Raw genomic sequence first — 10,051 nt, forward strand, 5'->3', positions numbered from 1 at the left:
AATGGGTTTTATTATGTGTGCCTTTGTATTTGTTGGGTTTCCATTATGCATGCAGTTGCTGACTAAATAGTAATTCTATAACCCATTGATAGAATCAAACTTTCCTCAATTCCATTTCATTCAATTTCATCCATTCTCTGCTTTGACCCATGTATGTGGGTGTCTTTAATTGGAAACAACTGAAGGTACCTGTGCCCACATTGTTTTACCTGTGACAATGGTATGCTTCTCAAGGATTGTGTAGTAGAGAAATTCCATAGTGGCAACACTAGGTGTATCCAATGGGCATTATTCTAGAGAAAATCAAAAAGTTTTCAGAATTAAGCCTGAATATCTTAAGAATACATATAGAAATAAACTGTAAGTTCCTAGAGAATAGGGGTCATTTATGTCTCATTCACATTTAGATCCCCAATATGTGGCACATATTATGTACCTAGAATGTTTGAGTGAATGAATCACTTATAAAAGCAATGTTTAGCATGATGCTGGACATGGATGTTCAGTGGCTACTTGCTGATTTAGAAGAGAATTGTGGATCATCACATTGGAAGAGGAACTGAGTTAGGTCAGAAGTAGGTTTTCACTTTTTATTTCCTCTCTTCCTCTCCATTTGCTCCATTCATTATCATTCTTGTGTCATAACCAGCTAATCCAGAATCCTTTGTCATTCAACACAATAGGCAAATATGTTTCAAAGTTGCTTCTTACAGTAAAACCTTGAACTTCCTGCCATAGTATATTTTAAATTTACATCTCAAAACTCACTTTGAAGGGACTGCTTAAATTTTGGACTATGCCCAGTGCCTAAAATAGTGTGAGTGCTAAAAATACATGTACTCTGCCCAAAGGAGTTTACAGCATTTACAGTAGAAGCTTTAAACTTTCACTTAAAGGTTAGAGAAAGTTGGCTGGATAGCAAAAGCAAATTTATTTAAATACCATGTTTATACTCGTTTCATAATAGTAACATTTTATCTTTTTTACAATGATTTATAGGCACTGAAGCAGAACAGGGGAGTCAGGGAAAACAATTAACAGAGAGAAATCAGAAAATGAGGGAGAGGAAAAGGCAAAGGGGACTTGGAGAGAGACTTTGTACTTCAATGTTTGAGGACAGTCAGCCCAATATGTCAAGACCTCTGGTCACTAGATCCCCTGCATCTCCACTGAACAACCCAGGCATCCCTACTCCAGCACAACTCATACGATCCAATGTGCCCATCCACATTGACGTGGGCAGCCACATGTACACCAGCAGCCTGGCTACCCTCACCAAATACCCTGAATTAAGAATCGCAAGTCTTTTTGATGGTACAGAACCCATTGTTTGGACAGTCTCAAACAGAACTATTTCATTGACAGAGATGGATGGATGTTCAAATATATCTTGAATTTTTTATGAACATCAAAACTCCTCATTCCTGATGATTTCAAGGACTACACTTTGTTATATGAAGAGGCAAAATATTTTCAGCTTCAGCCCATGTTGTTGGAGATGGAAAGATGGAAGGAGGACAGAGAAACGGGTCGCTTTTCCAGGCCTTGTGAGTGCCTCGTGGTGCGTATGGCCCTGGACCTTGGAGAAAGGATCACATTCAGCGGTGACAAATCCTTGATAAAAGTGTTTGCAGAGATAGGTGACGTGATGTGTAACTCTGTCAACGCCGGCTGGAATCACGACTCAGTGGCCGTCATCAGGTTTCCACACAATGGCTACTGTCACCTCAACTCAGTCCAGGTCCTTGGGAGGTTGCAGCAAAGAGGATTTGAAATTGTGGGCTCCTGTGGGGGAGGAGTGGACTCATCTCAGTTCAGCGAATACGTCCTGCAGCGGGAACTGAGGAGGATGCCCCATGTACCCTCTCTCATCCGGATAAAGCAAGAGCCTCTGGACAAAACGGACATATTTCTTATGCAAAAAGGAAAACATATACAACAAATTAACACAAACAACAAAGGGACATTTATGTGCAGCTGGGACAGCAAACCAAGTCTTCAACCTAAAATTGAATAAAAGACACATTTATATCCAATAGAGACCACACCTGTATTCATATGGGAACAACTGGAATAGTGATATCCTCAAGGTGTGAAAAATATATGTCAAAAGGTAGGAAGTGCAAGAAAAGAAAAGAAAGGTGACAGCTGCAGTTGGTGCTGTGATGGCTGTGAAGTGTCCTGGGCCTCCCAAGGCCTCTGACCAATCAACAAGCCATGAGCGGTGAGGCCACACTCTCCTTACAGTTTCCATTGTCAGCAGCTGTCCATCCTTTCTTTTTCCCTTGTCTTTCTTTGTCCATTTTTTTTTTTTAAAAAACCCCAAAGAACAAAAACCAAAAACACCTTGAATCGAGTTCCTTTGCATATGGAGGTTTAACATGTCTCTCTTTAGGTGGGGACCAGGCAGGACTTCAGGAAAACTCTCATGAGCACATTGTCTTTGGAAGACGTTACACATGAAATTTTAAATGTAGTTTGTACAGAAGTCACACATTTTGTCTGCCTCACAGATGTGAACTTTACTTTGTTTTTAAACTGATCAGTTTTGCAAAAGGGGCCAGAATTATTCCTTGTTAGAGTTGCTCCAGTTTGAGTCCACTGCTTTCCTACAATTTTTCAAATTTTATAATGTATTAAATACAATAAATTGTATAAAAAATAAAAAAAAGCAATTAACGAATAAAGGAAAAAGTACCAATAGTGAAGGGGAAAAAAAAATCTTCTGAAAGCTAAAGAAGAGAGAATAATTGATGGTTCCATTTTAGCTTAATGTTATTTCTGGATCTCTTTTATAATGTGTTATTTACTGCATAGTTTATAGTTGACAGAAAATAAACAGCATTTGCAATATAATGTCTTTAGCTCTGCCATGCACTTGCTCATCCCACTTGCTTGTCAAGTTAGAACTTCAACCAACATCCGTCAATGTCTCCTCTGATGGAGTCTGTTTTTAATAAGCCCAGCACTATAATTACCTTATTGCAAAGTTAAGGCCAAATGACACTTATGATGAAGGTTTCATGGCTAAACAGTAAAGTCAGTGAAGCATATGCATACCAACTGTCAGACAGGAAATAGCTGTTCGAGGATTTGTTTCTTTATTGCTTGACGAGGGTCACTTCATTTGTACTTGGAAACTTTGCCACAGCTACAGCAGGTAGGAGAGAAGGAAAAAGGATATATAACGTAGAGAATAACTTACAAAGATACCATTATTAATAGATTTTTGAAAAGATTAATTACTGAACATCTTTACTAGGTGTTTCCACAAATATTTTCTAACTTAAAACTCCCTAATAATCCAAAGAGTTAAAATATTGCATAAATTTCATAGATGGGGAAACTGAGGCCCCAAGAGTTTTAAATTTTTTTTTATTATTTCAGCATATTATGGGGGTATGTAAGTTTAGGTTACGTATATTGCCCTTGTCCCCCCCCCAGTCAGAGCTTCAAGCATGCCCATCCCCCAGACTGCGCATCGCACTCATTATGTCTGTATACACCCATCCCCTCCCTACCCCCCACATCTGCCCAACACCCGATTAATGTTATTCCTAAATGTGCTCTTAGGTGATGATCAGAGAGCACAATTCACAATTGCAAAGAGTTTTTAAATTATGTGCTTGAAGCCACCTAGCTGGTAAGTGGCAAAACTAGACCATGAACCCAGTCTAGATTATTCAAAGTCCAGTGAGGTTTTCCCCTACGTTATAGATGCCATAAGGTAAAGTATTTGGCCAAGCATGGTCCAGACTGTGGTCTGGAGTGCGGTCTAGACATGTCTACATACTGAGTTTCTAAAAGTAGAAAGGCAGAGAAGCACTAAGATAAATGATTATCTTTTGTATTTCATGGCAATGATCCATCTCTATTTTACATTGTTTAAAGTTTTTACATTTTTGTGACAATCACAATCAACTATGACTTGATATATCAGGAAACATCAGATCATACATCACAGCATTTTTCACTGAAGAAGCTCTGGAAATAAATGGAGCCTTGCTCTCATCTTAACGTGTGGATGACGATGACAGAATGGCACTGGGTCTGAAAGGTTAGGAGCATCATTTTCATTTAATAGATGATACAAAATGAATCATTGTATCATTTAGCTCATTCCAAGCCACCAGGCTACTACATCTGGGATACTTTTTCTCCTTCTAATATCACAAGGCAGAAATATGGGGCTTCTTTTCTATTCTTCTCTTGAGGTATTTCTGGGCAATGGTAATAGCATCAGATTCTTTTCCCAGTTCACCTGAGCATTCATGTTGCGTGAACCTCAAGGGTCACTCTGCTGGTACAGCTTGGAAGAGGAGTACCCTACTTCTCAATGGAGTGCTTAGCCTTGGTGGCATCAGACCTGAAGTTAATTTACTAAGTGAATAGAGTGTTTTGATTCTCATGACAAAGCTCTACCAGGACAGGGTTTTAAAGTAATACATTGATGCAAAGTAAAAATAACTTTTAAATGTTTAACTCATAGTCACAGAGTTATAAAATCAGTGTTAAAGAGAGTTGTACTTTAGACTATGGGAGTTACCATTCAACTATTGCTATGCTACACTGGCAAAGGTGGAAACTGTTGAACTATTGGCTCTTGGGTGGCATTTGTGTATAATGCCAGGAAATGTCCTCAATTGAGTTATCAAGTACCATAGGAACACACAAAGAGCAATTAGGAAATCAACTAGCAAGTGGGTTGCTTGAAAGCAGGTGCCCGTCCTCTCTAGGTAGAACACTTACTGTCCTCCACTGCTCCTCCTCTCCTTAGTCTGTCGCTCCTAAGATTGGGTAGTGGCAAGGGCTGGGGACAGAGTGATCAATGGAGGTCACAGGGCTGATTTGACTTCTTCCTATTAAGCCATGGATGGGGTGTCTAGCCCTCAATTTTCTACAGCTTTCTTTGGAAGGTGGAGCATTTGATGTCTTTGTCATCAGCCTTGTCTGTATGCCACCACTTCTGAGACAATAGGTTAAGTTTTCCCTCAACATTTGGTTGTATTCACATGTCTTACTCAGAAACTCTGAGGTTTCCTGTAATTCCTACTAAGACTACTAATACAGTATCAACAATTTGCAGGCCTGGGAGCTTTATATGTTCCATTACTTCCTCTAGTCACGTATGACCCTTTGTGGTTTTAACCTTGCTCCCATCTAGACTGAACATGTAACTGATGTGAATAAGATCAATTTAGTTTAGGAGGAGGAGAAACATTAGCAAGGAGATCATTGGAATGCATTTTTCCCAGTGTCAGAGGAAGAGTGGATTTACTTCTGTTGTGTGCAGCCATTACATGGATTTAAAAATCATCATATCATTTCGTGTGTCGTTTCTAATATCCACACCAGGTACAACAGTAAAACAACAATAAAATGACATTTATGCAAACATATTACATGGAATAATCTATGTAACTATACCGAAGGCTAAAGATGGGCAGAATAAGGAAAAGCTATTGTGAGTTTGTATTGTTTGGGAGAGGCTTCTTGGAAGAGTTCAGTTAAATGACTTAGATACAGAGTGGCAGAGCAGGCTGGATGTTCTTGGCATGGGTTGGGGCTAGGGATAGGTAATGCATGAGCAAAACAGTGGGACTGCATGGGCCCTCTCTTATAATGCTCTACAGTTTTAAAACTGTGATAGTAATGGGTCTATAATTGCTATTAAAAATTAAGATTATGGAGGCCATATTACCTCCACATTGATACAGTTACCTAAAATTTATTGACACCATTTTTAGTGTCATATTGAAGAATGGTTCTCAAAGTGTACTTTTGGATACAAGCATATCAGGGTACTTGAAAAAAATGCATTGTTTCTGGCTATCTCCCAGACTTTTTAGACCTGAATCTCTGAGGGTGAGCCCAAGAATCTGGATTTTAAATAATCTTTCCAGGAGATTCTTATACTCAGTACTCACTAAAGTTTGAGTATTATTGGTACAAAATAAGCTGAAAGCCTGCACACAGTTGTGTTAAAAATGACTTAGGGAAATGTTATCATATAATAGAAACCCTGTTGTGTGAGGGCTGAGTGTTGATAAGGAATGGTTTTTCTTGCATCTAAGAGTTGTCAAGAAGGTATCAATTGGTTTCTTTAGGCAGAGCCACGTGGGCTGGAGTCTTTGTGGTTTTGGGGCCTAGACCTCAACTTTGCATCTGTGGAAATTAAATTATATGGATTTGCCTACAGGGAGTCTGACCCATGCTAATAAATTCAGGAGAGACTTACTGATAAACCGTATTACTCCTTCATTAATTTGTGGTAGAAGTTATGCCTGACTCAAGGACCAAGACCACACTGGTGGCCTCCTTAGAGTGACTAAATGAATGAAGAGTTATCAGTCTGGTTTGTAATGGTCTCTGTGTTAGTCTGCTTCTCTTACTAGGCTGAATTCACTTTAAGCCTTTTATTTCTGGCATCTTCCTCATCTGAGGTACTGCAGTGCCTGGCATAGAGTCAGCATTTAATAGAGAACTGTTGAATGAATGAACGAATGATTCTAAACCAAGGAGATTGAATGATGGGAGGCATATTTACCTCAATCTCAGCCAGTAGGAAGGATGGCTCTTCTTCTCACCAGGAATGTTTCTATTAAAAGAGTACCCTCTGTCTTGTGCATCTGTGAAACTGTGACAGATTCTTACCTCAGGATCTCTTTTTCTCCTCTCTATGCAGACCCCTGCTCTATGTGTGACTTACCTGTGTCTCACATTGTCAAGGTAAAGTCCAAGTCAGTAGATAACCCCTCATTGATTTGTTTCATAAGTTACCTTTGTTTGCCTAATGTCAACCCTGACCACCTTACTAAATTTGAGAAATATTAAAATCTAATTTAAATAAACTTTCTTCTGGGGGTGGGTGACTTTTTAAAAAATCAGTTCAAAGCATAAAAAACTTTCTGGCCTTGCTTTAATATTCTGGGACATTTCTTATTTGCTGTTTTTCTATTCAGTTGCAGCAGATTGTTTCTAGTGTTTTTGAGGAAAAATTATTCTTTAATAAGATTTAATAATAGTGAGTGCATAGGAACAATGCTTACAGGTACTTTAAGGTAGGTCATGAGGTGACAATAATGAGTAGTGAGATTGAATCAGTAATGAAAAAACCTCCCCCTAAAACCAAAAAAACCCCAGGATCAGATGGATTCACAGTGGAATTTTATTCGACATTCAAAGAACTGATACCAATTCTACTGAAACTGTTACAAAAGATCAAGGGAGGGAATCCTCCCTAACTCATTTTATGATGCCAGTGTCACCCTGATACCAAAGCCAGGAAAAGTCACAACAAAAAACGTAACTACAGACCAATATTCCTGATGAACAGAGATGTAAAAATTCTCAACAAAATGCTAGCGAACAGAATCCAACAGCACATCAAAAAGATAATTCATCACAATCAAGTGGGTTTCATCTCAGGGATGCAAGAATGTTTCAACATAGACAAGTCAATAAATGTGATTCACCACATAAAATGAATTAAAAACAAAAGCCATATCATTTCAATAGATCCAGAAAAAGCATTCATTAAAATCCAGCATCCCTTCATGATAAAAACCCTCAACAAACTAGGCATAGAAAGAACATACCTCAAATTAATAAAGGCTATATATGACAAACCCACAGCCAACATCATACTGAATGGGGAAAAGCTGAAAGCTTTTGTTGGTTGAAAGCTAAGAGCTGGAACAAGACAGAGATGCCCACTTTCACCACTTATATTCAGCATAGTATTGGAGGTTTTAGAGCAATCAGGCGAGAGAAAGAAAGGGCATCTGAATTGGAAAAAAGAAAGTCAAACTATCTCTGTTTGCCAATGATATGACCTTATCTCTAGAAAACCCTAAAGACTCCTCCAAAAGACTCCTAGATTTGATAAATGAATTCAGTAAAGTGTCAGGTTACAAAATCAATGTGCATAAATCAGTAGCACCTCTATGCACCAATAACAACCAAGCTGAGAATCAAATCAAGAAATCAGTCTCATTTAACATTTACTATAGCTTCAAAAAAAAAAAAAAAACAAAAACCTAGGAATATACTTAACAAAGGAGGTGAAAGATCTCTATAAGGAGAGCAACAAAGCACTGGTGAAAGAAATTGTAGAAGACACAAACAAATAGAAAAACATCCCATACTCATGGATTGGAAGAATCGATTTTGAGAAGATGACCATATTGTCCAATGCAATCTACAGAGTCAATACAATTCCTATTAAAATACCAACTTCATTATTCACAGAATTAGAAAAAACAATCCTAAAATTCATATGGAACCAAAAAAGAGCCCAAATAGCCAAAGCAATCCTAAACAAAAAGAATAAATCCAGAGCGATCACATTACCCGACTTCAAATTATACTACAAGGCTATAGTAACCAAATCACGGTACTGGTATAACACTATACACATAGATCAATGGGACAGAATAGACAACCCAGAAACAAAGTCAAATACCTTCAAACAACTGACCTTTGACAAAGCAGACAAAAACATACACTGGGGAAAAGACACCCTACTCAATGATGCTGAGAAAATTGGATAGCCACATGCAGAAGAATGAAACTGGATCCTTATCTCTCACCATATACAAAAATTAACCAAGATGGATCAAAGACTTATATGTACGACCTGAAATAATAAAAATTACTGAAGAAAATGTAGAGAAAACTCTTCTGGACATTGGCTTAGGCAAAGAATTCATACTTAAGATCCCAAAAGCAAATGCAACAAAAACAAAAATAAACAAATGGGACTTAATTAAACTAAAAATCTTCTGCACTGTGAAAGAAACAATGAACAGAGTAAATAGGCAGCCTACAGAATGGGAAAAATGTTTGCCAACTATACATCTGACAAAGGATGAATATCCAGAATCTATACGGAATTCAAACAAATCAGCCAGGAAAAAACCCCCCAAAATCCCATTAAAAAGTGGGCAAACAACATGAACAGACATTTTTTAAAGAGAAGGTATACAAATGGCCAGCAAGCATATGAAAAAATGCTCAGCATCACTAATCATCAGGGAAATGCAAATTAAAACCACAGTGACACACCACCTTACCCCAGTCAGAATGGCCTTTATTAAAAGTCAAAAAACAACAGATGTTGGTGCAGGTGCACAGGTGTGGTAAAAAGGGAAAGCTTATACACTGTTGGGGAGAACAGTAGTACAACCTCTATGGAAAGCAGTATGGAGCTTCCTCAAAAAATTAAAAGTAGACATACTATTTGATCCAGCAATCCCACTACTGGGTATCTACCTAAAGGAAAAGAAATCATTATATCAAAAAGACACCTGCAATTATACATTTATCGCAGCACAATTCACAACTGCAAATACATGTAATCAACCTAAGTGTTCATCAATTGAGAGGTGGATAAAGAAAACATAATATGTATATACCAGAGAATACTACTCAGCCACAATAAAGAATGAAATAATGTCTTCCACAGCAACTTGGATGGAACTGGAGGCCATTATCCTAAGTGAAGTATTGCAGCACTGGAAAACCAAATACTGCATGTTGTCACTTATAATTGGGAGCTAAGCTACAGGGTACACAGGGACATACAGAGTGACACAGTGGATACTCAGAAAGGGAAGAGTGAGAAGAGGCTGAGGGAAGAAAAACTGCCTATTGGCTACAGTGTACACTGTTCAGGTGACGGGTGCAAAAAACCAGATATCACCACTATACAGTTCATTCATGTAACCAAAGCCCACTTGTTTTCTTTAATCTATCAAAATACAAATAAAAAGAAGAGGCATGTGTGTTTATACATAGGAAAATTTTTCTCTAGTTTGAAATATAGTCATTAAAACACTTTTAAGTTTTGTTTTTAATTGCTACATAATAATTGTACATATTTATGGGGCACAGTGTGATGTTCGGATACATGTATACACTGTAATGATCAAATTAGGGTAATTAGTATATTCATCACCTCAAACGTTTATCATTTCTTTGTGGTGAGAACATTCAAAATCCTCTCTTCTAGCCATTTTGAAACACTCTTAAAAAAGTGATGTAAATTCCT

The 10,051-nt window shown here is 37.9% G+C and overlaps 1 pseudogene; it reads left to right on the plus strand.

The window, feature by feature from the left end:
* Nucleotides 1-1,106: 1,106 nt before the first annotated feature.
* On the plus strand, nucleotides 1,107-2,017 carry LOC123624252 (annotated as a pseudogene).
* Nucleotides 2,018-10,051: the final 8,034 nt, after the last annotated feature.

Source organism: Lemur catta, chromosome 1 (assembly GCF_020740605.2).
Source record: "Lemur catta isolate mLemCat1 chromosome 1, mLemCat1.pri, whole genome shotgun sequence".
Classification (NCBI taxonomy): Eukaryota; Metazoa; Chordata; class Mammalia; order Primates; family Lemuridae; genus Lemur; species Lemur catta.